The 27,796-nt window shown below is 39.6% G+C and overlaps 37 non-coding genes across 37 annotated transcripts; all 37 read left to right on the top strand.

The window, feature by feature from the left end:
• Nucleotides 1-97: 97 nt before the first annotated feature.
• On the top strand, nt 98-183 carry TRNAR-UCU (transfer RNA arginine (anticodon UCU)). Its single transcript is given in 2 exon segments — nt 98-134; nt 148-183. It is a non-coding gene; the product is annotated as a tRNA-Arg (tRNA).
• Nucleotides 184-877: 694 nt separating this feature from the next.
• TRNAR-UCU (transfer RNA arginine (anticodon UCU)) lies at nt 878-963 on the top strand. Its single transcript is given in 2 exon segments — nt 878-914; nt 928-963. It is a non-coding gene; the product is annotated as a tRNA-Arg (tRNA).
• A 657-nt stretch (nt 964-1,620) lies between these two features.
• TRNAR-UCU (transfer RNA arginine (anticodon UCU)) lies at nt 1,621-1,706 on the top strand. Its single transcript is given in 2 exon segments — nt 1,621-1,657; nt 1,671-1,706. It is a non-coding gene; the product is annotated as a tRNA-Arg (tRNA).
• A 656-nt stretch (nt 1,707-2,362) lies between these two features.
• Nucleotides 2,363-2,448, top strand: TRNAR-UCU (transfer RNA arginine (anticodon UCU)). Its single transcript is given in 2 exon segments — nt 2,363-2,399; nt 2,413-2,448. It is a non-coding gene; the product is annotated as a tRNA-Arg (tRNA).
• An 825-nt stretch (nt 2,449-3,273) lies between these two features.
• TRNAR-UCU (transfer RNA arginine (anticodon UCU)) lies at nt 3,274-3,359 on the top strand. The gene is given in 2 exon segments: nt 3,274-3,310; nt 3,324-3,359. It is a non-coding gene; the product is annotated as a tRNA-Arg (tRNA).
• A 657-nt stretch (nt 3,360-4,016) lies between these two features.
• On the top strand, nt 4,017-4,102 carry TRNAR-UCU (transfer RNA arginine (anticodon UCU)). The gene is given in 2 exon segments: nt 4,017-4,053; nt 4,067-4,102. It is a non-coding gene; the product is annotated as a tRNA-Arg (tRNA).
• Nucleotides 4,103-4,759: 657 nt separating this feature from the next.
• On the top strand, nt 4,760-4,845 carry TRNAR-UCU (transfer RNA arginine (anticodon UCU)). The gene is given in 2 exon segments: nt 4,760-4,796; nt 4,810-4,845. It is a non-coding gene; the product is annotated as a tRNA-Arg (tRNA).
• Nucleotides 4,846-5,502: 657 nt separating this feature from the next.
• Nucleotides 5,503-5,588, top strand: TRNAR-UCU (transfer RNA arginine (anticodon UCU)). The gene is given in 2 exon segments: nt 5,503-5,539; nt 5,553-5,588. It is a non-coding gene; the product is annotated as a tRNA-Arg (tRNA).
• Nucleotides 5,589-6,247: 659 nt separating this feature from the next.
• TRNAR-UCU (transfer RNA arginine (anticodon UCU)) lies at nt 6,248-6,333 on the top strand. The gene is given in 2 exon segments: nt 6,248-6,284; nt 6,298-6,333. It is a non-coding gene; the product is annotated as a tRNA-Arg (tRNA).
• A 656-nt stretch (nt 6,334-6,989) lies between these two features.
• TRNAR-UCU (transfer RNA arginine (anticodon UCU)) lies at nt 6,990-7,075 on the top strand. The gene is given in 2 exon segments: nt 6,990-7,026; nt 7,040-7,075. It is a non-coding gene; the product is annotated as a tRNA-Arg (tRNA).
• Nucleotides 7,076-7,733: 658 nt separating this feature from the next.
• TRNAR-UCU (transfer RNA arginine (anticodon UCU)) lies at nt 7,734-7,819 on the top strand. Its single transcript is given in 2 exon segments — nt 7,734-7,770; nt 7,784-7,819. It is a non-coding gene; the product is annotated as a tRNA-Arg (tRNA).
• A 656-nt stretch (nt 7,820-8,475) lies between these two features.
• TRNAR-UCU (transfer RNA arginine (anticodon UCU)) lies at nt 8,476-8,561 on the top strand. Its single transcript is given in 2 exon segments — nt 8,476-8,512; nt 8,526-8,561. It is a non-coding gene; the product is annotated as a tRNA-Arg (tRNA).
• A 341-nt stretch (nt 8,562-8,902) lies between these two features.
• TRNAR-UCU (transfer RNA arginine (anticodon UCU)) lies at nt 8,903-8,988 on the top strand. The gene is given in 2 exon segments: nt 8,903-8,939; nt 8,953-8,988. It is a non-coding gene; the product is annotated as a tRNA-Arg (tRNA).
• A 974-nt stretch (nt 8,989-9,962) lies between these two features.
• Nucleotides 9,963-10,048, top strand: TRNAR-UCU (transfer RNA arginine (anticodon UCU)). The gene is given in 2 exon segments: nt 9,963-9,999; nt 10,013-10,048. It is a non-coding gene; the product is annotated as a tRNA-Arg (tRNA).
• Nucleotides 10,049-10,704: 656 nt separating this feature from the next.
• Nucleotides 10,705-10,790, top strand: TRNAR-UCU (transfer RNA arginine (anticodon UCU)). The gene is given in 2 exon segments: nt 10,705-10,741; nt 10,755-10,790. It is a non-coding gene; the product is annotated as a tRNA-Arg (tRNA).
• Nucleotides 10,791-11,448: 658 nt separating this feature from the next.
• Nucleotides 11,449-11,534, top strand: TRNAR-UCU (transfer RNA arginine (anticodon UCU)). The gene is given in 2 exon segments: nt 11,449-11,485; nt 11,499-11,534. It is a non-coding gene; the product is annotated as a tRNA-Arg (tRNA).
• A 694-nt stretch (nt 11,535-12,228) lies between these two features.
• On the top strand, nt 12,229-12,314 carry TRNAR-UCU (transfer RNA arginine (anticodon UCU)). Its single transcript is given in 2 exon segments — nt 12,229-12,265; nt 12,279-12,314. It is a non-coding gene; the product is annotated as a tRNA-Arg (tRNA).
• Nucleotides 12,315-12,971: 657 nt separating this feature from the next.
• TRNAR-UCU (transfer RNA arginine (anticodon UCU)) lies at nt 12,972-13,057 on the top strand. The gene is given in 2 exon segments: nt 12,972-13,008; nt 13,022-13,057. It is a non-coding gene; the product is annotated as a tRNA-Arg (tRNA).
• A 656-nt stretch (nt 13,058-13,713) lies between these two features.
• On the top strand, nt 13,714-13,799 carry TRNAR-UCU (transfer RNA arginine (anticodon UCU)). The gene is given in 2 exon segments: nt 13,714-13,750; nt 13,764-13,799. It is a non-coding gene; the product is annotated as a tRNA-Arg (tRNA).
• Nucleotides 13,800-14,624: 825 nt separating this feature from the next.
• Nucleotides 14,625-14,710, top strand: TRNAR-UCU (transfer RNA arginine (anticodon UCU)). Its single transcript is given in 2 exon segments — nt 14,625-14,661; nt 14,675-14,710. It is a non-coding gene; the product is annotated as a tRNA-Arg (tRNA).
• Nucleotides 14,711-15,367: 657 nt separating this feature from the next.
• TRNAR-UCU (transfer RNA arginine (anticodon UCU)) lies at nt 15,368-15,453 on the top strand. The gene is given in 2 exon segments: nt 15,368-15,404; nt 15,418-15,453. It is a non-coding gene; the product is annotated as a tRNA-Arg (tRNA).
• A 657-nt stretch (nt 15,454-16,110) lies between these two features.
• TRNAR-UCU (transfer RNA arginine (anticodon UCU)) lies at nt 16,111-16,196 on the top strand. The gene is given in 2 exon segments: nt 16,111-16,147; nt 16,161-16,196. It is a non-coding gene; the product is annotated as a tRNA-Arg (tRNA).
• A 657-nt stretch (nt 16,197-16,853) lies between these two features.
• TRNAR-UCU (transfer RNA arginine (anticodon UCU)) lies at nt 16,854-16,939 on the top strand. Its single transcript is given in 2 exon segments — nt 16,854-16,890; nt 16,904-16,939. It is a non-coding gene; the product is annotated as a tRNA-Arg (tRNA).
• A 657-nt stretch (nt 16,940-17,596) lies between these two features.
• On the top strand, nt 17,597-17,682 carry TRNAR-UCU (transfer RNA arginine (anticodon UCU)). Its single transcript is given in 2 exon segments — nt 17,597-17,633; nt 17,647-17,682. It is a non-coding gene; the product is annotated as a tRNA-Arg (tRNA).
• Nucleotides 17,683-18,341: 659 nt separating this feature from the next.
• TRNAR-UCU (transfer RNA arginine (anticodon UCU)) lies at nt 18,342-18,427 on the top strand. Its single transcript is given in 2 exon segments — nt 18,342-18,378; nt 18,392-18,427. It is a non-coding gene; the product is annotated as a tRNA-Arg (tRNA).
• A 656-nt stretch (nt 18,428-19,083) lies between these two features.
• TRNAR-UCU (transfer RNA arginine (anticodon UCU)) lies at nt 19,084-19,169 on the top strand. The gene is given in 2 exon segments: nt 19,084-19,120; nt 19,134-19,169. It is a non-coding gene; the product is annotated as a tRNA-Arg (tRNA).
• Nucleotides 19,170-19,825: 656 nt separating this feature from the next.
• TRNAR-UCU (transfer RNA arginine (anticodon UCU)) lies at nt 19,826-19,911 on the top strand. Its single transcript is given in 2 exon segments — nt 19,826-19,862; nt 19,876-19,911. It is a non-coding gene; the product is annotated as a tRNA-Arg (tRNA).
• A 341-nt stretch (nt 19,912-20,252) lies between these two features.
• On the top strand, nt 20,253-20,338 carry TRNAR-UCU (transfer RNA arginine (anticodon UCU)). Its single transcript is given in 2 exon segments — nt 20,253-20,289; nt 20,303-20,338. It is a non-coding gene; the product is annotated as a tRNA-Arg (tRNA).
• A 974-nt stretch (nt 20,339-21,312) lies between these two features.
• On the top strand, nt 21,313-21,398 carry TRNAR-UCU (transfer RNA arginine (anticodon UCU)). The gene is given in 2 exon segments: nt 21,313-21,349; nt 21,363-21,398. It is a non-coding gene; the product is annotated as a tRNA-Arg (tRNA).
• Nucleotides 21,399-22,054: 656 nt separating this feature from the next.
• Nucleotides 22,055-22,140, top strand: TRNAR-UCU (transfer RNA arginine (anticodon UCU)). Its single transcript is given in 2 exon segments — nt 22,055-22,091; nt 22,105-22,140. It is a non-coding gene; the product is annotated as a tRNA-Arg (tRNA).
• A 658-nt stretch (nt 22,141-22,798) lies between these two features.
• On the top strand, nt 22,799-22,884 carry TRNAR-UCU (transfer RNA arginine (anticodon UCU)). Its single transcript is given in 2 exon segments — nt 22,799-22,835; nt 22,849-22,884. It is a non-coding gene; the product is annotated as a tRNA-Arg (tRNA).
• Nucleotides 22,885-23,578: 694 nt separating this feature from the next.
• On the top strand, nt 23,579-23,664 carry TRNAR-UCU (transfer RNA arginine (anticodon UCU)). Its single transcript is given in 2 exon segments — nt 23,579-23,615; nt 23,629-23,664. It is a non-coding gene; the product is annotated as a tRNA-Arg (tRNA).
• Nucleotides 23,665-24,321: 657 nt separating this feature from the next.
• On the top strand, nt 24,322-24,407 carry TRNAR-UCU (transfer RNA arginine (anticodon UCU)). Its single transcript is given in 2 exon segments — nt 24,322-24,358; nt 24,372-24,407. It is a non-coding gene; the product is annotated as a tRNA-Arg (tRNA).
• A 656-nt stretch (nt 24,408-25,063) lies between these two features.
• On the top strand, nt 25,064-25,149 carry TRNAR-UCU (transfer RNA arginine (anticodon UCU)). The gene is given in 2 exon segments: nt 25,064-25,100; nt 25,114-25,149. It is a non-coding gene; the product is annotated as a tRNA-Arg (tRNA).
• An 825-nt stretch (nt 25,150-25,974) lies between these two features.
• TRNAR-UCU (transfer RNA arginine (anticodon UCU)) lies at nt 25,975-26,060 on the top strand. The gene is given in 2 exon segments: nt 25,975-26,011; nt 26,025-26,060. It is a non-coding gene; the product is annotated as a tRNA-Arg (tRNA).
• A 657-nt stretch (nt 26,061-26,717) lies between these two features.
• On the top strand, nt 26,718-26,803 carry TRNAR-UCU (transfer RNA arginine (anticodon UCU)). The gene is given in 2 exon segments: nt 26,718-26,754; nt 26,768-26,803. It is a non-coding gene; the product is annotated as a tRNA-Arg (tRNA).
• Nucleotides 26,804-27,460: 657 nt separating this feature from the next.
• On the top strand, nt 27,461-27,546 carry TRNAR-UCU (transfer RNA arginine (anticodon UCU)). Its single transcript is given in 2 exon segments — nt 27,461-27,497; nt 27,511-27,546. It is a non-coding gene; the product is annotated as a tRNA-Arg (tRNA).
• The last annotated feature ends 250 nt before the right edge of the window (nt 27,547-27,796 follow it).

Below are 27,796 nucleotides of genomic sequence, written 5' to 3'. Positions count from 1 at the left end.
ACCTCAGTAAGGATTAAATATTAGTATGGACTAGAGGAAAAATCCAGTGTTGTCGACATTTCGAAAGACTTTTATTGCATCCAACATGAGCATGTGTGGCTCTGTGGCGCAATGGATAGCGCATTGGACTTCTAGTGAGAGGCAGTGATTCAAAGGTTGTGGGTTCGAGTCCCACCAGAGTCGTGTTTTGTGTCGTTAAGTCCTAGGCCTCCTTAGAACAGGCAAAAAATAATGAAATGGCTAAGGAAAAACTGATGAAGTAACAAAGGTTTGGTAATGCTGTCCTGTACAGTAGGATTGTCATTTCATTGGACTCCTGGCGAAGAGTAGTGATTCAAAGGTTGTGGGTTCGAGTCCCACCAGAGCTTTTTTTTGTTTCAAATGTGACAGAAAATCATTTTCTATATGCTTGGCTTAAGGGTTAAGAGCACTGGTCTTCAGTTAAAACCTCACTAAGGCTTAATTGTTAGTATGGACTAGTAGAACAACCCAGTGTTGTTGATATTTCGGAAGACAAGAAAATAAAACTAAAACAGACTTGGCAAAATCAGGCTACAAAGTTAAGGCTACAGAGCACTGGTCTTGAGGTAAAACTTTCCTAGGGCTCAAATACTAGAATGGACTAGTTGAACATCTTAGCGTTGTTGACCTTTCAGAGGACTTAGCATTGTTTTAGCGTTGTTGACCTTTCAGAGGACTTGAATTGTATCCAGTTAGAAAACGTATGGCTCTGTGTCCTTTTTTAAAGTTAAGGGTTCAAAGCACTGGTCTTGAGTTAAAACCTCACTAAGGATTAAATATTAGTATGGACTAGAGGAAAAATCCAGTGTTGTCAACATTTCGAAAGACTTTTATTGCATTCAACATGAGCATGTGTGGCTCTGTGGCGCAATGGATAGCGCATTGGACTTCTAGTGAGAGGCAGTGATTCAAAGGTTGTGGGTTCGAGTCCCACCAGAGTCATGTTTTGTGTCGTTAAGTCCTAGGCCTCCTTAGAACAGGCAAAAAATAATGAAATGGCTAAGGAAAAACTGATGAAGTAACAAAGGTTTGCTAATGCTGTCCTGTACAGTAGGATTGTCATTTCATTGGACTCCTGGCGAAGAGTAGTGATTCAAAGGTTGTGGGTTCGAGTCCCACCAGAGCTTTTTTTTGTTTCAAATGTGACAGAAAATCATTTTCTATATGCTTGGCTTAAGGGTTAAGAGCACTGGTCTTCAGTTAAAACCTCACTAAGGCTTAATTGTTAGTATGGACTAGTAGAACAACCCAGTGTTGTTGATATTTCGGAAGACAAGAAAATAAAACTAAAACAGACTTGGCAAAATCAGGCTACAAAGTTAAGGCTACAGAGCACTGGTCTTGAGGTAAAACTTTCCTAGGGCTCAAATACTAGAATGGACTAGTTGAACATCTTAGCGTTGTTGACCTTTCAGAGGACTTGAATTGTATTGAGTTAGAAAACGTATGGCTCTGTGTCTTTTTTTAAAGTTAAGGGTTCAAAGCACTGGTCTTGAGTTAAAACCTCACTAAGGATTAAATATTAGTATGGACTAGAGGAAAAATCCAGTGTTGTCGACATTTCGAAAGACTTTTATTGCATCCAACATGAGAACGTGTGGCTCTGTGGCGCAATGGATAGCACATTGGACTTCTAGTGAGAGGCAGTGATTCAAAGGTTGTGGGTTCGAGTCCCACCAGAGTCGAGTTTTGTGTCATTAAGTCTTAAGCCACCTTAGAACAGGCAAAAAAGAATGAAATGGCTAAGGAATAACTGATGAAGTAACAAAGGTTTGGTAATGCTGTCCTGTACAGTAGGATTGTCATTTCATTGGACTCCTGGCGAAGAGTAGTGATTCAAAGGTTGTGGGTTCGAGTCCCACCAAAGCTTTTTTTTGTTTCAAATGTGACAGAAAATCATTTTCTATATGCTTGGCTTAAGGGTTAAGAGCACTGGTCTTCATTAAAACCTTACTAAGGCTTAATTGTTAGTATGGACTAGTAGAACAACCCAGTGTTGTTGATATTTGGGAAGACAAGAAAATAAAACTAAAACAGACTTGGCAAAATCAGGCTACAAAGTTAAGGCTACAGAGCACTGGTCTTGAGGTAAAACTTTCCTAGGGCTCAAATACTAGAATGGACTAGTTGAACATCTTAGCGTTGTTGACCTTTCAGAGGACTTGAATTGTATCCAGTTAGAAAACGTATGGCTCTGTGTCCTTTTTTAAAGTTAAGGGTTCAAAGCACTTGTCTTGAGTTAAAACCTCACTAAGGATTAAATATTAGTATGGACTAGAGGAAAACTCCAGTGTTGTCGACATTTCGAAAGACTTTTATTGCATCCAACATGAGAACGTGTGGCTCTGTGGCGCAATGGATAGCGCATTGGACTTCTAGTGAGAGGCAGTGATTCAAAGGTTGTGGGTTCGAGTCCCACCAGAGTCGAGCTTTGTGTCATTAAGTCTTAAGCCACCTTAGAACAGGCAAAAAATGATGAAATGGCTGAGGAAAAATTGATGAAGTAACAAAGGTCTGCTGATGCTGTCCTTTACAGTAGGATCGTCATTTCATTGGACTCCTGGCGAAAGGTTGTGGGTTCAAGTCCCACCAGAGTCGAGTTTTGTGTCGTTAAGTCCAAGGCCTCCTTAAAACAGGCAGAAAATAATGGAAAAGGATGGAAAGACTGAAGAAGTAACAAAGGTTTGCTAATGCTGTCCTATACAGTAGGATTGTCATTTCATTGGACTCCTGGCGAAGAGTAGTGATTCAAAGGTTGTGGGTTAGAGTCCCACCAGAGATTTTTTTTTTTCAAATGTAAAGAAAATCATTTTCTGTATGCTTTGCTTAAGGGTTAAGAGCACTGGTCTTCTGTTAAAACCTCACTAAGGCTTAATTATTAGTATGGACTAGTAGAACAACCCAGTGTTGTTGATATTTCGGAAGACAAGAAAATAAAAATAAAAAAGACTTGGCAAAACCAGGCTACAAAGTTAAGGCTACAGAGCACTGGTCTTGAGGTAAAACTTTCCTAGGGCTCAAATACTAGAATGGACTAGTTGAACATCTTAGAGTTGTTGACCTTTCAGAGGACTTGAATTGTATCCAGTTAGAAAACGTATGGCTCTGTGTCTTTTTTTAAAGTTAAGGGTTCAAAGCACTGGTCTTGAGTTAAAACCTCACTAAGGATTAAATATTAGTATGGACTAGAGGAAAAATCCAGTGTTGTCGACATTTCGAAAGACTTTTATTGCATCCAACATGAGAACGTGTGGCTCTGTGGCGCAATGGATAGCGCATTGGATTTCTAGTGAGAGGCAGTGATTCAAAGGTTGTGGGTTCGAGTCCCACCAGAGTCGAGTTTTGTGTCATTAAGTCTTAAGCCACCTTAGAACAGGCAAAAAAGAATGAAATGGCGAAGGAAAAACTGATGAGGTAACAAAGGTTTGGTAATGCTGTCCTGTACAGTAGGATTGTCATTTCATTGGACTCCTGGCAAAGAGTAGTGATTCAAAGGTTGTGGGTTCGAGTCCCACCAGAGATTTTTTTTGTTTCAAATGTGACAGAAAATCATTTTCTATATGCTTAGCTTAAGGGTTAAGAGCACTGGTCTTCAGTTAAAACCTCACTAAGGCTTAATTGTTAGTATGGACTAGTAGAACAACCCAGTGTTGTTGATATTTCGGAAGACAAGAAAATAAAACTAAAACAGACTTGGCAAAATCAGGCTACAAAGTTAAGGCTACAGAGCACTGGTCTTGAGGTAAAACTTTCCTAGGGCTCAAATACTAGAATGGACTAGTTAAACATCTTAGCGTTGTTGACCTTTCAGAGGACTTGAATTGTATCCAGTTAGAAAACGTACGGCTCTGTGTCCTTTTTTAAAGTTAAGGGTTCAAAGCACTGGTCTTGAGTTAAAACCTCACTAAGGATTAAATATTAGTATGGACTAGAGGAAAAATCCAGTGTTGTCGACATTTCGAAAGACTTTTATTGCATCCAACATGAGAACGTGTGGCTCTGTGGCGCAATGGATAGCGCATTGGACTTCTAGTGAGAGGCAGTGATTCAAAGGTTGTGGGTTCAAGTCCCACCAGAGTTGAGTTTTGTGTCATTAAGTCTTAAGCCACCTTAGAACAGGCAACAAAGAATGAAATGGCTAAGGAAAAATTGATGAAGTAACAAAGGTCTGCTGATGCTGTCCTTTACAGTAGGATCGTCATTTCATTGGACTCCTGGCGAAGAGTAGTGATTCAAAGGTTGTGGGTTTGAGTTCCACCAGAGATTTTTTTTGTTTCAAATGTGACAGAAAATCATTTTCTATATGCTTGGCTTAAGGGTTAAGAGCACTGGTCTTCAGTTAAAACCTCACTAAGGCTTAATTGTTAGTATGGACTAGTAGAACAACCCAGTGTTGTTGATATTTGGGAAGACAAGAAAATAAAACTAAAACAGACTTGGCAAAATCAGGCTACAAAGTTAAGGCTACAGAGCACTGGTCTTCAGGTAAAACTTTCCTAGGGCTCAAATACTAGAATGGACTAGTTGAACATCTTAGCGTTGTTGACCTTTCATAGGACTTGAATTGTATCCAGTTAGAAAACGTATGGCTCTGTGTCCTTTTTTAAAGTTAAGGGTTCAAAGCACTGGTCTTGAGTTAAAACCTCAGTAAGGATTAAATATTAGTATGGACTAGAGGAAAAATCCAGTGTTGTCGACATTTCGAAAGACTTTTATTGCATCCAACATGAGAACGTGTGGCTCTGTGACGCAATGGATAGCGCATTGGACTTCTAGTGAGAGGCAGTGATTCAAAGGTTGTGGGTTCGAGTCCCACCAGAGTCGTGTTTTGTGTCGTTAAGTCCTAGGCCTCCTTAGAACAGGCAAAAAATAATGAAATGGCTAAGGAAAAACTGATGAAGTAACAAAGGTTTGCTAATGCTGTCCTGTACAGTAGGATTGTCATTTCATTGGACTCCTGGCAAAGAGTAGTGATTCAAAGGTTTTGGGTTCGAGTTCCACCAGAGATTTTTTTTGTTTCAAATGTGACAGAAAATCATTTTCTATATGCTTGGCTTAAGGGTTAAGAGCACTGGTCTTCAGTTAAAACCTCACTAAGGCTTAATTGTTAGTATGGACTAGTAGAACAACCCAGTGTTGTTGATATTTCGGAAGACAAGAAAATAAAACTAAAACAGACTTGGCAAAATCAGGCTACAAAGTTAAGGCTACAGAGCACTGGTCTTGAGGTAAAACTTTCCTAGGGCTCAAATACTAGAATGGACTAGTTGAACATCTTAGCGTTGTTGACCTTTCGGAGGACTTGAATTGTATCCAGTTAGAAAACGTATGGCTCTGTGTCCTTTTTTAAAGTTAAGGGTTCAAAGCACTGGTCTTGAGTTAAAACCTCACTAAGGATTAAATATTAGTATGTACTAGAGGAAAAATCCAGTGTTGTCGACATTTCGAAAGACTTTTATTGCATCCAACGTGAGAAGGTGTGGCTCTGTGGCGCAATGGATAGCGCATTGGACTTCTAGTGAGAGGCAGTGATTCAAAGGTTGTGGGTTCGAGTACCACCAGAGTCGTGTTTTGTGTCGTTAAGTCCTAGGCCTCCTTAGAACAGGTAAAAAATAATGAAATGGCTAAGGAAAAACTGATGAAGTAACAAAGGTTTGCAAATGCTGTCCTGTACAGTAGGATTGTCATTTCATTGGACTCCTGGCGAAGAGTAGTGATTCAAAGGTTGTGGGTTTGAGTCCCACCAGAGCTTTTTTTTTTGTTTCAAATGTGACAGAAAATCATTTTCTATATGCTTGGCTTAAGGGTTAAGAGCACTGGTCTTCAGTTAAAACCTCACTAAGGCTTAATTGTTAGTATGGACTAGTAGAACAACCCAGTGTTGTTGATATTTCGGAAGACAATAAAATAAAAGTAAAACAGACTTGGCAAAATCAGGCTACAAAGTTAAGGCTACAGAGCACTGGTCTTGAGGTAAAACTTTCCTAGGGCTCAAATACTAGAATGGACTAGTAGAACATCTTAGCGTTGTTGACCTTTCGGAGGACTTGAATTGTATCCAGTTAGAAAACGTACGGCTCTGTGTCCTTTTTTAAAGTTAAGGGTTCAAAGCACTGGTCTTGAGTTAAAACCTCAGTAAGGATTAAATATTAGTATGGACTAGAGGAAAAATCCAGTGTTGTCGACATTTCGAAAGACTTTTATTGCATCCAACATGAGAACGTGTGGCTCTGTGGCGCAATGGATAGCGCATTGGACTTCTAGTGAGAGGCAGTGATTCAAAGGTTGTGGGTTCGAGTCCCACCAGCGTCGAGTTTTGTGTCATTAAGTCGTAAGCCACTTTAGAACAGGCAAAAAAGAATGAAATGGCTAAGGAAAAACTGCTGAAGTAACAAAGGTTTGGTAATGCTGTCCTGTACAGTAGGATTGTCATTTCATTGGACTCCTGGCGAAGAGTAGTGATTCAAAGGTTGTGGGTTCGAGTCCCACCAGAGATTTTTTTGTTTCAAATGTGACAGAAAATCATTTTCTATATGCTTGGCTTAAGGGTTAAGAGCACTGGTCTTCAGTTAAAACCTCACTAAGGCTTAATTGTTAGTATGGACTAGTAGAACAACCCAGTGTTGTTGATATTTCGGAAGACAAGAAAATAAAACTAAAACAGACTTGGCAAAATCAGGCTACAAAGTTAAGGCTACAGAGCACTGGTCTTGAGGTAAAACTTTCCTAGGGCTCAAATACTAGAATGGACTAGTTGAACATCTTAGCGTTGTTGACCTTTCAGAGGACTTGAATTGTATCCAGTTAGAAAACGTATGGCTCTGTGTCCTTTTTTAAAGTTAAGGGTTCAAAGCACTTGTCTTGAGTTAAAACCTCACTAAGGATTAAATATTAGTATGGACTAGAGGAAAAATCCAGTGTTGTCGACATTTCGAAAGACTTTTATTGCATCCAACATGAGAACGTGTGGCTCTGTGGCGCAATGGATAGCGCATTGGACTTCTAGTGAGAGGCAGTGATTCAAAGGTTGTGGGTTCGAGTACCACCAGAGTCGTGTTTTGTGTCGTTAAGTCCTAGGCCTCCTTAGAACAGGTAAAAAATAATTAAATGGCTAAGGAAAAACTGATAATGTAACAAAGGTTTGCAAATGCTGTCCTGTACAGTAGGATTGTCATTTCATTGGACTCCTGGCGAAGAGTAGTGATTCAAAGGTTGTGGGTTTGAGTCCCACCAGAGCTTTTTTTTTGTTTCAAATGTGACAGAAAATCATTTTCTATATGCTTGGCTTAAGGGTTAAGAGCACTGGTCTTCAGTTAAAACCTCACTAAGGCTTAATTGTTAGTATGGACTAGTAGAACAACCCAGTGTTGTTGATATTTCGGAAGACAATAAAATAAAACTAAAACAGACTTGGCAAAATCAGGCTACAAAGTTAAGGCTACAGAGCACTGGTCTTGAGGTAAAACTTTCCTAGGGCTCAAATACTAGAATGGACTAGTAGAACATCTTAGCGTTGTTGACCTTTCGGAGGACTTGAATTGTATCCAGTTAGAAAACGTACGGCTCTGTGTCCTTTTTTAAAGTTAAGGGTTCAAAGCACTGGTCTTGAGTTAAAACCTCAGTAAGGATTAAATATTAGTATGGACTAGAGGAAAAATCCAGTGTTGTCGACATTTCGAAAGACTTTTATTGCATCCAACATGAGAACGTGTGGCTCTGTGGCGCAATGGATAGCGCATTGGACTTCTAGTGAGAGGCAGTGATTCAAAGGTTGTGGGTTCGAGTCCCACCAGAGTCGAGTTTTGTGTCATTAAGTCTTAAGCCACCTTAGAACAGGCAAAAAAGAATGAAATGGCTAAGGAAAAACTGCTGAAGTAACAAAGGTTTGGTAATGCTGTCCTGTACAGTAGGATTGTCATTTCATTGGACTCCTGGCGAAGAGTAGTGATTCAAAGGTTGTGGGTTCGAGTCCCACCAGAGATTTTTTTGTTTCAAATGTGACAGAAAATCATTTTCTATATGCTTGGCTTAAGGGTTAAGAGCACTGGTCTTCAGTTAAAACCTCACTAAGGCTTAATTGTTAGTATGGACTAGTAGAACAACCCAGTGTTGTTGATATTTCGGAAGACAAGAAAATAAAACTAAAACAGACTTGGCAAAATCAGGCTACAAAGTTAAGGCTACAGAGCACTGGTCTTGAGGTAAAACTTTCCTAGGGCTCAAATACTAGAATGGACTAGTTGAACATCTTAGCGTTGTTGACCTTTCAGAGGACTTGAATTGTATCCAGTTAGAAAACGTATGGCTCTGTGTCCTTTTTTAAAGTTAAGGGTTCAAAGCACTTGTCTTGAGTTAAAACCTCACTAAGGATTAAATCTTAGTATGGACTAGAGGAAAAATCCAGTGTTGTCGACATTTCGAAAGACTTTTATTGCATCCAACATGAGAACGTGTGGCTCTGTGGCGCAATGGATAGCGCATTGGACTTCTAGTGAGAGGCAGTGATTCAAAGGTTGTGGGTTCGAGTCCCACCAGAGTCGTGTTTTGTGTCGTTAAGTCCTAGGCCTCCTTAGAACAGGTAAAAAATAATGAAATGGCTAAGGAAAAACTGATGAAGTAACAAAGGTTTGCAAATGCTGTCCTGTACAGTAGGATTGTCATTTCATTGGACTCCTGGCGAAGAGTAGTGATTCAAAGGTTGTGGGTTAGAGTCCCACCAGAGATTTTTTTTTTCAAATGTAAAGAAAATCATTTTCTGTATGCTTTGCTTAAGGGTTAAGAGCACTGGTCTTCAGTTAAAACCTCACTAAGGCTTAATTATTAGTATGGACTAGTAGAACAACCCAGTGTTGTTGATATTTCATCCAACATGAGAACGTGTGGCTCTGTGGCGCAATGGATAGCGCATTGGACTTCTAGTGAGAGGCAGTGATTCAAAGGTTGTGGGTTCGAGTCCCACCAGAGTCGAGTTTTGTGTCATTAAGTCTTAAGCCACCTTAGAACAGGCAAATAAGAATGAAATGGCTAAGGAAAAACTGCTGAAGTAACAAAGGTTTGGTAATGCTGTCCTGTACAGTAGGATTGTCATTTCATTGGACTCCTGGCGAAGAGTAGTGATTCAAAGGTTGTGGGTTCGAGTCCCACCAGAGATTTTTTTTGTTTCAAATGTGACAGAAAATCATTTTCTATATGCTTGGCTTAAGGGTTAAGAGCACTGGTCTTCAGTTAAAACCTCACTAAGGCTTAATTGTTAAACATCTTAGCGTTGTTGACCTTTCAGAGGACTTGAATTGTATCCAGTTAGAAAACGTACAACGAACAGGCAAAAAAAAATGAAATGGCTAAGGAAAAACTGATGAAGTAACAAAGGTTTGCTAATGCTGTCCTGTACAGTAGGATTGTCATTTCATTGGACTCCTGGCGAAGAGTAGTGATTCAAAGGTTTTAGGTTCGAGTTCCACCAGAGATTTTTTTTGTTTCAAATGTGACAGAAAATCATTTTCTATATGCTTGGCTTAAGGGTTAAGAGCACTGGTCTTCAGTTAAAACCTCACTAAGGCTTAATTGTTAGTATGGACTAGTAGAACAACCCAGTGTTGTTGATATTTCGGAAGACAAGAAAATAAAAATAAAACAGACTTGGCAAAATCAGGCTACAAAGTTAAGGCTACAGAGCACTGGTCTTGAGGTAAAACTTTCCTAGGGCTCAAATACTAGAATGGACTAGTTGAACATCTTAGCGTTGTTGACCTTTCAGAGGACTTGAATTGTATCCAGTTAGAAAACGTATGGCTCTGTGTCCTTTTTTAAAGTTAAGGGTTCAAAGCACTGGTCTTGAGTTAAAACCTCAGTAAGGATTAAATATTAGTATGGATTAGAGGAAAAATCCAGTGTTGTCGACATTTCGAAAGACTTTTATTGCATCCAACATGAGAACGTGTGGCTCTGTGGCGCAATGGATAGCGCATTGGACTTCTAGTGAGAGGCAGTGATTCAAAGGTTGTGGGTTCGAGTCCCACCAGAGTCGAGTTTTGTGTCATTAAGTCTTAAGCCACCTTAGAACAGGCAAAAAAGAATGAAATGGCTAAGGAAAAACTGCTGAAGTAACAAAGGTTTGGTAATGCTGTCCTGTACAGTAGGATTGTCATTTCATTGGACTCCTGGCGAAGAGTAGTGATTCAAAGGTTGTGGGTTCGAGTCCCACCAGAGATTTTTTTGTTTCAAATGTGACAGAAAATCATTTTCTATATGCTTGGCTTAAGGGTTAAGAGCACTGGTCTTCAGTTAAAACCTCACTAAGGCTTAATTGTTAGTATGGACTAGTAGAACAACCCAGTGTTGTTGATATTTCGGAAGACAAGAAAATAAAACTAAAACAGACTTGGCAAAATCAGGCTACAAAGTTAAGGCTACAGAGCACTGGTCTTGAGGTAAAACTTTCCTAGGGCTCAAATACTAGAATGGACTAGTTGAACATCTTAGCGTTGTTGACCTTTCAGAGGACTTGAATTGTATCCAGTTAGAAAACGTATGGCTCTGTGTCCTTTTTTAAAGTTAAGGGTTCAAAGCACTTGTCTTGAGTTAAAACCTCACTAAGGATTAAATATTAGTATGGACTAGAGGAAAACTCCAGTGTTGTCGACATTTCGAAAGACTTTTATTGCATCCAACATGAGAACGTGTGGCTCTGTGGTGCAATGGATAGCGCATTGGACTTCTAGTGAGAGGCAGTGATTCAAAGGTTGTGGGTTCGAGTCCCACCAGAGTCGAGTTTTGTGTCATTAAGTCTTAAGCCACCTTAGAACAGGCAAAAAAGAATGAAATGGCTAAGGAAAAATTGAAGAAGTAACAAAGGTCTGCTGATGCTGTCCTTTACAGTAGGATCGTCATTTCATTGGACTCCTGGCGAAGAGTAGTGATTCAAAGGTTGTGGGTTTGAGTTCCACCAGAGATTTTTTTTGTTTCAAATGTGACAGAAAATCATTTTCTATATGCTTGGCTTAAGGGTTAAGAGCACTGGTCTTCAGTTAAAACCTCACTAAGGCTTAATTGTTAGTATGGACTAGTAGAACAACCCAGTGTTGTTGATATTTGGGAAGACAAGAAAATAAAACTAAAACAGACTTGGCAAAATCAGGCTAAAAAATTAATGCTATAGAGCACTGGTCTTGAGGTAAAACTTTCCTAGGGCTCAAATACTAGAATGGACTAGTTGAACATCTTAGCGTTGTTGACCTTTCAGAGGACTTGAATTGTATCCAGTTAGAAAACGTATGGCTCTGTGTCCTTTTTTTAAAGTTAAGGGTTCAAAGCACTGGTCTTGAGTTAAAACCTCAGTAAGGATTAAATATTAGTATGGACTAGAGGAAAAATCCAGTGTTGTCGACATTTCGAAAGACTTTTATTGCATCCAACATGAGCATGTGTGGCTCTGTGGCGCAATGGATAGCGCATTGGACTTCTAGTGAGAGGCAGTGATTCAAAGGTTGTGGGTTCGAGTCCCACCAGAGTCGTGTTTTGTGTCGTTAAGTCCTAGGCCTCCTTAGAACAGGCAAAAAATAATGAAATGGCTAAGGAAAAACTGATGAAGTAACAAAGGTTTGGTAATGCTGTCCTGTACAGTAGGATTGTCATTTCATTGGACTCCTGGCGAAGAGTAGTGATTCAAAGGTTGTGGGTTCGAGTCCCACCAGAGCTTTTTTTTGTTTCAAATGTGACAGAAAATCATTTTCTATATGCTTGGCTTAAGGGTTAAGAGCACTGGTCTTCAGTTAAAACCTCACTAAGGCTTAATTGTTAGTATGGACTAGTAGAACAACCCAGTGTTGTTGATATTTCGGAAGACAAGAAAATAAAACTAAAACAGACTTGGCAAAATCAGGCTACAAAGTTAAGGCTACAGAGCACTGGTCTTGAGGTAAAACTTTCCTAGGGCTCAAATACTAGAATGGACTAGTTGAACATCTTAGCGTTGTTGACCTTTCAGAGGACTTAGCATTGTTTTAGCGTTGTTGACCTTTCAGAGGACTTGAATTGTATCCAGTTAGAAAACGTATGGCTCTGTGTCCTTTTTTAAAGTTAAGGGTTCAAAGCACTGGTCTTGAGTTAAAACCTCACTAAGGATTAAATATTAGTATGGACTAGAGGAAAAATCCAGTGTTGTCAACATTTCGAAAGACTTTTATTGCATTCAACATGAGCATGTGTGGCTCTGTGGCGCAATGGATAGCGCATTGGACTTCTAGTGAGAGGCAGTGATTCAAAGGTTGTGGGTTCGAGTCCCACCAGAGTCATGTTTTGTGTCGTTAAGTCCTAGGCCTCCTTAGAACAGGCAAAAAATAATGAAATGGCTAAGGAAAAACTGATGAAGTAACAAAGGTTTGCTAATGCTGTCCTGTACAGTAGGATTGTCATTTCATTGGACTCCTGGCGAAGAGTAGTGATTCAAAGGTTGTGGGTTCGAGTCCCACCAGAGCTTTTTTTTGTTTCAAATGTGACAGAAAATCATTTTCTATATGCTTGGCTTAAGGGTTAAGAGCACTGGTCTTCAGTTAAAACCTCACTAAGGCTTAATTGTTAGTATGGACTAGTAGAACAACCCAGTGTTGTTGATATTTCGGAAGACAAGAAAATAAAACTAAAACAGACTTGGCAAAATCAGGCTACAAAGTTAAGGCTACAGAGCACTGGTCTTGAGGTAAAACTTTCCTAGGGCTCAAATACTAGAATGGACTAGTTGAACATCTTAGCGTTGTTGACCTTTCAGAGGACTTGAATTGTATTGAGTTAGAAAACGTATGGCTCTGTGTCTTTTTTTAAAGTTAAGGGTTCAAAGCACTGGTCTTGAGTTAAAACCTCACTAAGGATTAAATATTAGTATGGACTAGAGGAAAAATCCAGTGTTGTCGACATTTCGAAAGACTTTTATTGCATCCAACATGAGAACGTGTGGCTCTGTGGCGCAATGGATAGCGCATTGGACTTCTAGTGAGAGGCAGTGATTCAAAGGTTGTGGGTTCGAGTCCCACCAGAGTCGAGTTTTGTGTCATTAAGTCTTAAGCCACCTTAGAACAGGCAAAAAAGAATGAAATGGCTAAGGAATAACTGATGAAGTAACAAAGGTTTGGTAATGCTGTCCTGTACAGTAGGATTGTCATTTCATTGGACTCCTGGCGAAGAGTAGTGATTCAAAGGTTGTGGGTTCGAGTCCCACCAAAGCTTTTTTTTGTTTCAAATGTGACAGAAAATCATTTTCTATATGCTTGGCTTAAGGGTTAAGAGCACTGGTCTTCATTAAAACCTTACTAAGGCTTAATTGTTAGTATGGACTAGTAGAACAACCCAGTGTTGTTGATATTTGGGAAGACAAGAAAATAAAACTAAAACAGACTTGGCAAAATCAGGCTACAAAGTTAAGGCTACAGAGCACTGGTCTTGAGGTAAAACTTTCCTAGGGCTCAAATACTAGAATGGACTAGTTGAACATCTTAGCGTTGTTGACCTTTCAGAGGACTTGAATTGTATCCAGTTAGAAAACGTATGGCTCTGTGTCCTTTTTTAAAGTTAAGGGTTCAAAGCACTTGTCTTGAGTTAAAACCTCACTAAGGATTAAATATTAGTATGGACTAGAGGAAAACTCCAGTGTTGTCGACATTTCGAAAGACTTTTATTGCATCCAACATGAGAACGTGTGGCTCTGTGGCGCAATGGATAGCGCATTGGACTTCTAGTGAGAGGCAGTGATTCAAAGGTTGTGGGTTCGAGTCCCACCAGAGTCGAGCTTTGTGTCATTAAGTCTTAAGCCACCTTAGAACAGGCAAAAAATGATGAAATGGCTGAGGAAAAATTGATGAAGTAACAAAGGTCTGCTGATGCTGTCCTTTACAGTAGGATCGTCATTTCATTGGACTCCTGGCGAAAGGTTGTGGGTTCAAGTCCCACCAGAGTCGAGTTTTGTGTCGTTAAGTCCAAGGCCTCCTTAAAACAGGCAGAAAATAATGGAAAAGGATGGAAAGACTGAAGAAGTAACAAAGGTTTGCTAATGCTGTCCTATACAGTAGGATTGTCATTTCATTGGACTCCTGGCGAAGAGTAGTGATTCAAAGGTTGTGGGTTAGAGTCCCACCAGAGATTTTTTTTTTTCAAATGTAAAGAAAATCATTTTCTGTATGCTTTGCTTAAGGGTTAAGAGCACTGGTCTTCTGTTAAAACCTCACTAAGGCTTAATTATTAGTATGGACTAGTAGAACAACCCAGTGTTGTTGATATTTCGGAAGACAAGAAAATAAAAATAAAAAAGACTTGGCAAAACCAGGCTACAAAGTTAAGGCTACAGAGCACTGGTCTTGAGGTAAAACTTTCCTAGGGCTCAAATACTAGAATGGACTAGTTGAACATCTTAGAGTTGTTGACCTTTCAGAGGACTTGAATTGTATCCAGTTAGAAAACGTATGGCTCTGTGTCTTTTTTTAAAGTTAAGGGTTCAAAGCACTGGTCTTGAGTTAAAACCTCACTAAGGATTAAATATTAGTATGGACTAGAGGAAAAATCCAGTGTTGTCGACATTTCGAAAGACTTTTATTGCATCCAACATGAGAACGTGTGGCTCTGTGGCGCAATGGATAGCGCATTGGATTTCTAGTGAGAGGCAGTGATTCAAAGGTTGTGGGTTCGAGTCCCACCAGAGTCGAGTTTTGTGTCATTAAGTCTTAAGCCACCTTAGAACAGGCAAAAAAGAATGAAATGGCGAAGGAAAAACTGATGAGGTAACAAAGGTTTGGTAATGCTGTCCTGTACAGTAGGATTGTCATTTCATTGGACTCCTGGCAAAGAGTAGTGATTCAAAGGTTGTGGGTTCGAGTCCCACCAGAGATTTTTTTTGTTTCAAATGTGACAGAAAATCATTTTCTATATGCTTAGCTTAAGGGTTAAGAGCACTGGTCTTCAGTTAAAACCTCACTAAGGCTTAATTGTTAGTATGGACTAGTAGAACAACCCAGTGTTGTTGATATTTCGGAAGACAAGAAAATAAAACTAAAACAGACTTGGCAAAATCAGGCTACAAAGTTAAGGCTACAGAGCACTGGTCTTGAGGTAAAACTTTCCTAGGGCTCAAATACTAGAATGGACTAGTTAAACATCTTAGCGTTGTTGACCTTTCAGAGGACTTGAATTGTATCCAGTTAGAAAACGTACGGCTCTGTGTCCTTTTTTAAAGTTAAGGGTTCAAAGCACTGGTCTTGAGTTAAAACCTCACTAAGGATTAAATATTAGTATGGACTAGAGGAAAAATCCAGTGTTGTCGACATTTCGAAAGACTTTTATTGCATCCAACATGAGAACGTGTGGCTCTGTGGCGCAATGGATAGCGCATTGGACTTCTAGTGAGAGGCAGTGATTCAAAGGTTGTGGGTTCAAGTCCCACCAGAGTTGAGTTTTGTGTCATTAAGTCTTAAGCCACCTTAGAACAGGCAACAAAGAATGAAATGGCTAAGGAAAAATTGATGAAGTAACAAAGGTCTGCTGATGCTGTCCTTTACAGTAGGATCGTCATTTCATTGGACTCCTGGCGAAGAGTAGTGATTCAAAGGTTGTGGGTTTGAGTTCCACCAGAGATTTTTTTTGTTTCAAATGTGACAGAAAATCATTTTCTATATGCTTGGCTTAAGGGTTAAGAGCACTGGTCTTCAGTTAAAACCTCACTAAGGCTTAATTGTTAGTATGGACTAGTAGAACAACCCAGTGTTGTTGATATTTCGGAAGACAAGAAAATAAAACTAAAACAGACTTGGCAAAATCAGGCTACAAAGTTAAGGCTACAGAGCACTGGTCTTGAGGTAAAACTTTCCTAGGGCTCAAATACTAGAATGGACTAGTTAAACATCTTAGCGTTGTTGACCTTTCAGAGGACTTGAATTGTATCCAGTTAGAAAACGTACGGCTCTGTGTCCTTTTTTAAAGTTAAGGGTTCAAAGCACTGGTCTTGAGTTAAAACCTCACTAAGGATTAAATATTAGTATGGACTAGAGGAAAAATCCAGTGTTGTCGACATTTCGAAAGACTTTTATTGCATCCAACATGAGAACGTGTGGCTCTGTGGCGCAATGGATAGCGCATTGGACTTCTAGTGAGAGGCAGTGATTCAAAGGTTGTGGGTTCAAGTCCCACCAGAGTTGAGTTTTGTGTCATTAAGTCTTAAGCCACCTTAGAACAGGCAACAAAGAATGAAATGGCTAAGGAAAAATTGATGAAGTAACAAAGGTCTGCTGATGCTGTCCTTTACAGTAGGATCGTCATTTCATTGGACTCCTGGCGAAGAGTAGTGATTCAAAGGTTGTGGGTTTGAGTTCCACCAGAGATTTTTTTTGTTTCAAATGTGACAGAAAATCATTTTCTATATGCTTGGCTTAAGGGTTAAGAGCACTGGTCTTCAGTTAAAACCTCACTAAGGCTTAATTGTTAGTATGGACTAGTAGAACAACCCAGTGTTGTTGATATTTGGGAAGACAAGAAAATAAAACTAAAACAGACTTGGCAAAATCAGGCTACAAAGTTAAGGCTACAGAGCACTGGTCTTCAGGTAAAACTTTCCTAGGGCTCAAATACTAGAATGGACTAGTTGAACATCTTAGCGTTGTTGACCTTTCATAGGACTTGAATTGTATCCAGTTAGAAAACGTATGGCTCTGTGTCCTTTTTTAAAGTTAAGGGTTCAAAGCACTGGTCTTGAGTTAAAACCTCAGTAAGGATTAAATATTAGTATGGACTAGAGGAAAAATCCAGTGTTGTCGACATTTCGAAAGACTTTTATTGCATCCAACATGAGAACGTGTGGCTCTGTGGCGCAATGGATAGCGCATTGGACTTCTAGTGAGAGGCAGTGATTCAAAGGTTGTGGGTTCGAGTCCCACCAGAGTCGTGTTTTGTGTCGTTAAGTCCTAGGCCTCCTTAGAACAGGCAAAAAATAATGAAATGGCTAAGGAAAAACTGATGAAGTAACAAAGGTTTGCTAATGCTGTCCTGTACAGTAGGATTGTCATTTCATTGGACTCCTGGCAAAGAGTAGTGATTCAAAGGTTTTGGGTTCGAGTTCCACCAGAGATTTTTTTTGTTTCAAATGTGACAGAAAATCATTTTCTATATGCTTGGCTTAAGGGTTAAGAGCACTGGTCTTCAGTTAAAACCTCACTAAGGCTTAATTGTTAGTATGGACTAGTAGAACAACCCAGTGTTGTTGATATTTCGGAAGACAAGAAAATAAAACTAAAACAGACTTGGCAAAATCAGGCTACAAAGTTAAGGCTACAGAGCACTGGTCTTGAGGTAAAACTTTCCTAGGGCTCAAATACTAGAATGGACTAGTTGAACATCTTAGCGTTGTTGACCTTTCGGAGGACTTGAATTGTATCCAGTTAGAAAACGTATGGCTCTGTGTCCTTTTTTAAAGTTAAGGGTTCAAAGCACTGGTCTTGAGTTAAAACCTCACTAAGGATTAAATATTAGTATGTACTAGAGGAAAAATCCAGTGTTGTCGACATTTCGAAAGACTTTTATTGCATCCAACGTGAGAAGGTGTGGCTCTGTGGCGCAATGGATAGCGCATTGGACTTCTAGTGAGAGGCAGTGATTCAAAGGTTGTGGGTTCGAGTACCACCAGAGTCGTGTTTTGTGTCGTTAAGTCCTAGGCCTCCTTAGAACAGGTAAAAAATAATGAAATGGCTAAGGAAAAACTGATGAAGTAACAAAGGTTTGCAAATGCTGTCCTGTACAGTAGGATTGTCATTTCATTGGACTCCTGGCGAAGAGTAGTGATTCAAAGGTTGTGGGTTTGAGTCCCACCAGAGCTTTTTTTTTTGTTTCAAATGTGACAGAAAATCATTTTCTATATGCTTGGCTTAAGGGTTAAGAGCACTGGTCTTCAGTTAAAACCTCACTAAGGCTTAATTGTTAGTATGGACTAGTAGAACAACCCAGTGTTGTTGATATTTCGGAAGACAATAAAATAAAAGTAAAACAGACTTGGCAAAATCAGGCTACAAAGTTAAGGCTACAGAGCACTGGTCTTGAGGTAAAACTTTCCTAGGGCTCAAATACTAGAATGGACTAGTAGAACATCTTAGCGTTGTTGACCTTTCGGAGGACTTGAATTGTATCCAGTTAGAAAACGTACGGCTCTGTGTCCTTTTTTAAAGTTAAGGGTTCAAAGCACTGGTCTTGAGTTAAAACCTCAGTAAGGATTAAATATTAGTATGGACTAGAGGAAAAATCCAGTGTTGTCGACATTTCGAAAGACTTTTATTGCATCCAACATGAGAACGTGTGGCTCTGTGGCGCAATGGATAGCGCATTGGACTTCTAGTGAGAGGCAGTGATTCAAAGGTTGTGGGTTCGAGTCCCACCAGCGTCGAGTTTTGTGTCATTAAGTCGTAAGCCACCTTAGAACAGGCAAAAAAGAATGAAATGGCTAAGGAAAAACTGCTGAAGTAACAAAGGTTTGGTAATGCTGTCCTGTACAGTAGGATTGTCATTTCATTGGACTCCTGGCGAAGAGTAGTGATTCAAAGGTTGTGGGTTCGAGTCCCACCAGAGATTTTTTTGTTTCAAATGTGACAGAAAATCATTTTCTATATGCTTGGCTTAAGGGTTAAGAGCACTGGTCTTCAGTTAAAACCTCACTAAGGCTTAATTGTTAGTATGGACTAGTAGAACAACCCAGTGTTGTTGATATTTCGGAAGACAAGAAAATAAAACTAAAACAGACTTGGCAAAATCAGGCTACAAAGTTAAGGCTACAGAGCACTGGTCTTGAGGTAAAACTTTCCTAGGGCTCAAATACTAGAATGGACTAGTTGAACATCTTAGCGTTGTTGACCTTTCAGAGGACTTGAATTGTATCCAGTTAGAAAACGTATGGCTCTGTGTCCTTTTTTAAAGTTAAGGGTTCAAAGCACTTGTCTTGAGTTAAAACCTCACTAAGGATTAAATATTAGTATGGACTAGAGGAAAAATCCAGTGTTGTCGACATTTCGAAAGACTTTTATTGCATCCAACATGAGAACGTGTGGCTCTGTGGCGCAATGGATAGCGCATTGGACTTCTAGTGAGAGGCAGTGATTCAAAGGTTGTGGGTTCGAGTACCACCAGAGTCGTGTTTTGTGTCGTTAAGTCCTAGGCCTCCTTAGAACAGGTAAAAAATAATTAAATGGCTAAGGAAAAACTGCTGAAGTAACAAAGGTTTGGTAATGCTGTCCTGTACAGTAGGATTGTCATTTCATTGGACTCCTGGCGAAGAGTAGTGATTCAAAGGTTGTGGGTTCGAGTCCCACCAGAGATTTTTTTGTTTCAAATGTGACAGAAAATCATTTTCTATATGCTTGGCTTAAGGGTTAAGAGCACTGGTCTTCAGTTAAAACCTCACTAAGGCTTAATTGTTAGTATGGACTAGTAGAACAACCCAGTGTTGTTGATATTTCGGAAGACAAGAAAATAAAACTAAAACAGACTTGGCAAAATCAGGCTACAAAGTTAAGGCTACAGAGCACTGGTCTTGAGGTAAAACTTTCCTAGGGCTCAAATACTAGAATGGACTAGTTGAACATCTTAGCGTTGTTGACCTTTCAGAGGACTTGAATTGTATCCAGTTAGAAAACGTATGGCTCTGTGTCCTTTTTTAAAGTTAAGGGTTCAAAGCACTTGTCTTGAGTTAAAACCTCACTAAGGATTAAATCTTAGTATGGACTAGAGGAAAAATCCAGTGTTGTCGACATTTCGAAAGACTTTTATTGCATCCAACATGAGAACGTGTGGCTCTGTGGCGCAATGGATAGCGCATTGGACTTCTAGTGAGAGGCAGTGATTCAAAGGTTGTGGGTTCGAGTCCCACCAGAGTCGTGTTTTGTGTCGTTAAGTCCTAGGCCTCCTTAGAACAGGTAAAAAATAATGAAATGGCTAAGGAAAAACTGATGAAGTAACAAAGGTTTGCAAATGCTGTCCTGTACAGTAGGATTGTCATTTCATTGGACTCCTGGCGAAGAGTAGTGATTCAAAGGTTGTGGGTTAGAGTCCCACCAGAGATTTTTTTTTTCAAATGTAAAGAAAATCATTTTCTGTATGCTTTGCTTAAGGGTTAAGAGCACTGGTCTTCAGTTAAAACCTCACTAAGGCTTAATTATTAGTATGGACTAGTAGAACAACCCAGTGTTGTTGATATTTCATCCAACATGAGAACGTGTGGCTCTGTGGCGCAATGGATAGCGCATTGGACTTCTAGTGAGAGGCAGTGATTCAAAGGTTGTGGGTTCGAGTCCCACCAGAGTCGAGTTTTGTGTCATTAAGTCTTAAGCCACCTTAGAACAGGCAAATAAGAATGAAATGGCTAAGGAAAAACTGCTGAAGTAACAAAGGTTTGGTAATGCTGTCCTGTACAGTAGGATTGTCATTTCATTGGACTCCTGGCGAAGAGTAGTGATTCAAAGGTTGTGGGTTCGAGTCCCACCAGAGATTTTTTTTGTTTCAAATGTGACAGAAAATCATTTTCTATATGCTTGGCTTAAGGGTTAAGAGCACTGGTCTTCAGTTAAAACCTCACTAAGGCTTAATTGTTAAACATCTTAGCGTTGTTGACCTTTCAGAGGACTTGAATTGTATCCAGTTAGAAAACGTACAACGAACAGGCAAAAAAAAATGAAATGGCTAAGGAAAAACTGATGAAGTAACAAAGGTTTGCTAATGCTGTCCTGTACAGTAGGATTGTCATTTCATTGGACTCCTGGCGAAGAGTAGTGATTCAAAGGTTTTGGGTTCGAGTTCCACCAGAGATTTTTTTTGTTTCAAATGTGACAGAAAATCATTTTCTATATGCTTGGCTTAAGGGTTAAGAGCACTGGTCTTCAGTTAAAACCTCACTAAGGCTTAATTGTTAGTATGGACTAGTAGAACAACCCAGTGTTGTTGATATTTCGGAAGACAAGAAAATAAAAATAAAACAGACTTGGCAAAATCAGGCTACAAAGTTAAGGCTACAGAGCACTGGTCTTGAGGTAAAACTTTCCTAGGGCTCAAATACTAGAATGGACTAGTTGAACATCTTAGCGTTGTTGACCTTTCAGAGGACTTGAATTGTATCCAGTTAGAAAACGTATGGCTCTGTGTCCTTTTTTAAAGTTAAGGGTTCAAAGCACTGGTCTTGAGTTAAAACCTCAGTAAGGATTAAATATTAGTATGGATTAGAGGAAAAATCCAGTGTTGTCGACATTTCGAAAGACTTTTATTGCATCCAACATGAGAACGTGTGGCTCTGTGGCGCAATGGATAGCGCATTGGACTTCTAGTGAGAGGCAGTGATTCAAAGGTTGTGGGTTCGAGTCCCACCAGAGTCGAGTTTTGTGTCATTAAGTCTTAAGCCACCTTAGAACAGGCAAAAAAGAATGAAATGGCTAAGGAAAAACTGCTGAAGTAACAAAGGTTTGGTAATGCTGTCCTGTACAGTAGGATTGTCATTTCATTGGACTCCTGGCGAAGAGTAGTGATTCAAAGGTTGTGGGTTCGAGTCCCACCAGAGATTTTTTTGTTTCAAATGTGACAGAAAATCATTTTCTATATGCTTGGCTTAAGGGTTAAGAGCACTGGTCTTCAGTTAAAACCTCACTAAGGCTTAATTGTTAGTATGGACTAGTAGAACAACCCAGTGTTGTTGATATTTCGGAAGACAAGAAAATAAAACTAAAACAGACTTGGCAAAATCAGGCTACAAAGTTAAGGCTACAGAGCACTGGTCTTGAGGTAAAACTTTCCTAGGGCTCAAATACTAGAATGGACTAGTTGAACATCTTAGCGTTGTTGACCTTTCAGAGGACTTGAATTGTATCCAGTTAGAAAACGTATGGCTCTGTGTCCTTTTTTAAAGTTAAGGGTTCAAAGCACTTGTCTTGAGTTAAAACCTCACTAAGGATTAAATATTAGTATGGACTAGAGGAAAACTCCAGTGTTGTCGACATTTCGAAAGACTTTTATTGCATCCAACATGAGAACGTGTGGCTCTGTGGCGCAATGGATAGCGCATTGGACTTCTAGTGAGAGGCAGTGATTCAAAGGTTGTGGGTTCGAGTCCCACCAGAGTCGAGTTTTGTGTCATTAAGTCTTAAGCCACCTTAGAACAGGCAAAAAAGAATGAAATGGCTAAGGAAAAATTGAAGAAGTAACAAAGGTCTGCTGATGCTGTCCTTTACAGTAGGATCGTCATTTCATTGGACTCCTGGCGAAGAGTAGTGATTCAAAGGTTGTGGGTTTGAGTTCCACCAGAGATTTTTTTTGTTTCAAATGTGACAGAAAATCATTTTCTATATGCTTGGCTTAAGGGTTAAGAGCACTGGTCTTCAGTTAAAACCTCACTAAGGCTTAATTGTTAGTATGGACTAGTAGAACAACCCAGTGTTGTTGATATTTGGGAAGACAAGAAAATAAAACTAAAACAGACTTGGCAAAATCAGGCTAAAAAATTAATGCTATAGAGCACTGGTCTTGAGGTAAAACTTTCCTAGGGCTCAAATACTAGAATGGACTAGTTGAACATCTTAGCGTTGTTGACCTTTCAGAGGACTTGAATTGTATCCAGTTAGAAAACGTATGGCTCTGTGTCCTTTTTTTAAAGTTAAGGGTTCAAAGCACTGGTCTTGAGTTAAAACCTCAGTAAGGATTAAATATTAGTATGGACTAGAGGAAAAATCCAGTGTTGTCGACATTTCGAAAGACTTTTATTGCATCCAACATGAGCATGTGTGGCTCTGTGGCGCAATGGATAGCGCATTGGACTTCTAGTGAGAGGCAGTGATTCAAAGGTTGTGGGTTCGCGTCCCACCAGAGTCGTGTTTTGTGTCGTTAAGTCCTAGGCCTCCTTAGAACAGGCAAAAAATAATGAAATGGCTAAGGAAAAACTGATGAAGTAACAAAGGTTTGGTAATGCTGTCCTGTACAGTAGGATTGTCATTTCATTGGACTCCTGGCGAAGAGTAGTGATTCAAAGGTTGTGGGTTCGAGTCCCACCAGAGCTTTTTTTTGTTTCAAATGTGACAGAAAATCATTTTCTATATGCTTGGCTTAAGGGTTAAGAGCACTGGTCTTCAGTTAAAACCTCACTAAGGCTTAATTGTTAGTATGGACTAGTAGAACAACCCAGTGTTGTTGATATTTCGGAAGACAAGAAAATAAAACTAAAACAGACTTGGCAAAATCAGGCTACAAAGTTAAGGCTACAGAGCACTGGTCTTGAGGTAAAACTTTCCTAGGGCTCAAATACTAGAATGGACTAGTTGAACATCTTAGCGTTGTTGACCTTTCAGAGGACTTAGCATTGTTTTAGCGTTGTTGACCTTTCAGAGGACTTGAATTGTATCCAGTTAGAAAACGTATGGCTCTGTGTCCTTTTTTAAAGTTAAGGGTTCAAAGCACTGGTCTTGAGTTAAAACCTCACTAAGGATTAAATATTAGTATGGACTAGAGGAAAAATCCAGTGTTGTCAACATTTCGAAAGACTTTTATTGCATTCAACATGAGCATGTGTGGCTCTGTGGCGCAATGGATAGCGCATTGGACTTCTAGTGAGAGGCAGTGATTCAAAGGTTGTGGGTTCGAGTCCCACCAGAGTCATGTTTTGTGTCGTTAAGTCCTAGGCCTCCTTAGAACAGGCAAAAAATAATGAAATGGCTAAGGAAAAACTGATGAAGTAACAAAGGTTTGCTAATGCTGTCCTGTACAGTAGGATTGTCATTTCATTGGACTCCTGGCGAAGAGTAGTGATTCAAAGGTTGTGGGTTCGAGTCCCACCAGAGCTTTTTTTTGTTTCAAATGTGACAGAAAATCATTTTCTATATGCTTGGCTTAAGGGTTAAGAGCACTGGTCTTCAGTTAAAACCTCACTAAGGCTTAATTGTTAGTATGGACTAGTAGAACAACCCAGTGTTGTTGATATTTCGGAAGACAAGAAAATAAAACTAAAACAGACTTGGCAAAATCAGGCTACAAAGTTAAGGCTACAGAGCACTGGTCTTGAGGTAAAACTTTCCTAGGGCTCAAATACTAGAATGGACTAGTTGAACATCTTAGCGTTGTTGACCTTTCAGAGGACTTGAATTGTATTGAGTTAGAAAACGTATGGCTCTGTGTCTTTTTTTAAAGTTAAGGGTTCAAAGCACTGGTCTTGAGTTAAAACCTCACTAAGGATTAAATATTAGTATGGACTAGAGGAAAAATCCAGTGTTGTCGACATTTCGAAAGACTTTTATTGCATCCAACATGAGAACGTGTGGCTCTGTGGCGCAATGGATAGCGCATTGGACTTCTAGTGAGAGGCAGTGATTCAAAGGTTGTGGGTTCGAGTCCCACCAGAGTCGAGTTTTGTGTCATTAAGTCTTAAGCCACCTTAGAACAGGCAAAAAAGAATGAAATGGCTAAGGAATAACTGATGAAGTAACAAAGGTTTGGTAATGCTGTCCTGTACAGTAGGATTGTCATTTCATTGGACTCCTGGCGAAGAGTAGTGATTCAAAGGTTGTGGGTTCGAGTCCCACCAAAGCTTTTTTTTGTTTCAAATGTGACAGAAAATCATTTTCTATATGCTTGGCTTAAGGGTTAAGAGCACTGGTCTTCATTAAAACCTTACTAAGGCTTAATTGTTAGTATGGACTAGTAGAACAACCCAGTGTTGTTGATATTTGGGAAGACAAGAAAATAAAACTAAAACAGACTTGGCAAAATCAGGCTACAAAGTTAAGGCTACAGAGCACTGGTCTTGAGGTAAAACTTTCCTAGGGCTCAAATACTAGAATGGACTAGTTGAACATCTTAGCGTTGTTGACCTTTCAGAGGACTTGAATTGTATCCAGTTAGAAAACGTATGGCTCTGTGTCCTTTTTTAAAGTTAAGGGTTCAAAGCACTTGTCTTGAGTTAAAACCTCACTAAGGATTAAATATTAGTATGGACTAGAGGAAAACTCCAGTGTTGTCGACATTTCGAAAGACTTTTATTGCATCCAACATGAGAACGTGTGGCTCTGTGGCGCAATGGATAGCGCATTGGACTTCTAGTGAGAGGCAGTGATTCAAAGGTTGTGGGTTCGAGTCCCACCAGAGTCGAGCTTTGTGTCATTAAGTCTTAAGCCACCTTAGAACAGGCAAAAAATGATGAAATGGCTGAGGAAAAATTGATGAAGTAACAAAGGTCTGCTGATGCTGTCCTTTACAGTAGGATCGTCATTTCATTGGACTCCTGGCGAAAGGTTGTGGGTTCAAGTCCCACCAGAGTCGAGTTTTGTGTCGTTAAGTCCAAGGCCTCCTTAAAACAGGCAGAAAATAATGGAAAAGGATGGAAAGACTGAAGAAGTAACAAAGGTTTGCTAATGCTGTCCTATACAGTAGGATTGTCATTTCATTGGACTCCTGGCGAAGAGTAGTGATTCAAAGGTTGTGGGTTAGAGTCCCACCAGAGATTTTTTTTTTTCAAATGTAAAGAAAATCATTTTCTGTATGCTTTGCTTAAGGGTTAAGAGCACTGGTCTTCTGTTAAAACCTCACTAAGGCTTAATTATTAGTATGGACTAGTAGAACAACCCAGTGTTGTTGATATTTCGGAAGACAAGAAAATAAAAATAAAAAAGACTTGGCAAAACCAGGCTACAAAGTTAAGGCTACAGAGCACTGGTCTTGAGGTAAAACTTTCCTAGGGCTCAAATACTAGAATGGACTAGTTGAACATCTTAGAGTTGTTGACCTTTCAGAGGACTTGAATTGTATCCAGTTAGAAAACGTATGGCTCTGTGTCTTTTTTTAAAGTTAAGGGTTCAAAGCACTGGTCTTGAGTTAAAACCTCACTAAGGATTAAATATTAGTATGGACTAGAGGAAAAATCCAGTGTTGTCGACATTTCGAAAGACTTTTATTGCATCCAACATGAGAACGTGTGGCTCTGTGGCGCAATGGATAGCGCATTGGATTTCTAGTGAGAGGCAGTGATTCAAAGGTTGTGGGTTCGAGTCCCACCAGAGTCGAGTTTTGTGTCATTAAGTCTTAAGCCACCTTAGAACAGGCAAAAAAGAATGAAATGGCGAAGGAAAAACTGATGAGGTAACAAAGGTTTGGTAATGCTGTCCTGTACAGTAGGATTGTCATTTCATTGGACTCCTGGCAAAGAGTAGTGATTCAAAGGTTGTGGGTTCGAGTCCCACCAGAGATTTTTTTTGTTTCAAATGTGACAGAAAATCATTTTCTATATGCTTAGCTTAAGGGTTAAGAGCACTGGTCTTCAGTTAAAACCTCACTAAGGCTTAATTGTTAGTATGGACTAGTAGAACAACCCAGTGTTGTTGATATTTCGGAAGACAAGAAAATAAAACTAAAACAGACTTGGCAAAATCAGGCTACAAAGTTAAGGCTACAGAGCACTGGTCTTGAGGTAAAACTTTCCTAGGGCTCAAATACTAGAATGGACTAGTTAAACATCTTAGCGTTGTTGACCTTTCAGAGGACTTGAATTGTATCCAGTTAGAAAACGTACGGCTCTGTGTCCTTTTTTAAAGTTAAGGGTTCAAAGCACTGGTCTTGAGTTAAAACCTCACTAAGGATTAAATATTAGTATGGACTAGAGGAAAAATCCAGTGTTGTCGACATTTCGAAAGACTTTTATTGCATCCAACATGAGAACGTGTGGCTCTGTGGCGCAATGGATAGCGCATTGGACTTCTAGTGAGAGGCAGTGATTCAAAGGTTGTGGGTTCAAGTCCCACCAGAGTTGAGTTTTGTGTCATTAAGTCTTAAGCCACCTTAGAACAGGCAACAAAGAATGAAATGGCTAAGGAAAAATTGATGAAGTAACAAAGGTCTGCTGATGCTGTCCTTTACAGTAGGATCGTCATTTCATTGGACTCCTGGCGAAGAGTAGTGATTCAAAGGTTGTGGGTTTGAGTTCCACCAGAGATTTTTTTTGTTTCAAATGTGACAGAAAATCATTTTCTATATGCTTGGCTTAAGGGTTAAGAGCACTGGTCTTCAGTTAAAACCTCACTAAGGCTTAATTGTTAGTATGGACTAGTAGAACAACCCAGTGTTGTTGATATTTGGGAAGACAAGAAAATAAAACTAAAACAGACTTGGCAAAATCAGGCTACAAAGTTAAGGCTACAGAGCACTGGTCTTCAGGTAAAACTTTCCTAGGGCTCAAATACTAGAATGGACTAGTTGAACATCTTAGCGTTGTTGACCTTTCATAGGACTTGAATTGTATCCAGTTAGAAAACGTATGGCTCTGTGTCCTTTTTTAAAGTTAAGGGTTCAAAGCACTGGTCTTGAGTTAAAACCTCAGTAAGGATTAAATATTAGTATGGACTAGAGGAAAAATCCAGTGTTGTCGACATTTCGAAAGACTTTTATTGCATCCAACATGAGAACGTGTGGCTCTGTGGCGCAATGGATAGCGCATTGGACTTCTAGTGAGAGGCAGTGATTCAAAGGTTGTGGGTTCGAGTCCCACCAGAGTCGTGTTTTGTGTCGTTAAGTCCTAGGCCTCCTTAGAACAGGCAAAAAATAATGAAATGGCTAAGGAAAAACTGATGAAGTAACAAAGGTTTGCTAATGCTGTCCTGTACAGTAGGATTGTCATTTCATTGGACTCCTGGCAAAGAGTAGTGATTCAAAGGTTTTGGGTTCGAGTTCCACCAGAGATTTTTTTTGTTTCAAATGTGACAGAAAATCATTTTCTATATGCTTGGCTTAAGGGTTAAGAGCACTG

The sequence above is a fragment of the Hyla sarda genome, chromosome 3, assembly GCF_029499605.1.
Source record: "Hyla sarda isolate aHylSar1 chromosome 3, aHylSar1.hap1, whole genome shotgun sequence".
Lineage (NCBI taxonomy): Eukaryota > Metazoa > Chordata > Amphibia > Anura > Hylidae > Hyla > Hyla sarda.
This window is presented reverse-complemented; position numbering and strand designations above follow the sequence as displayed.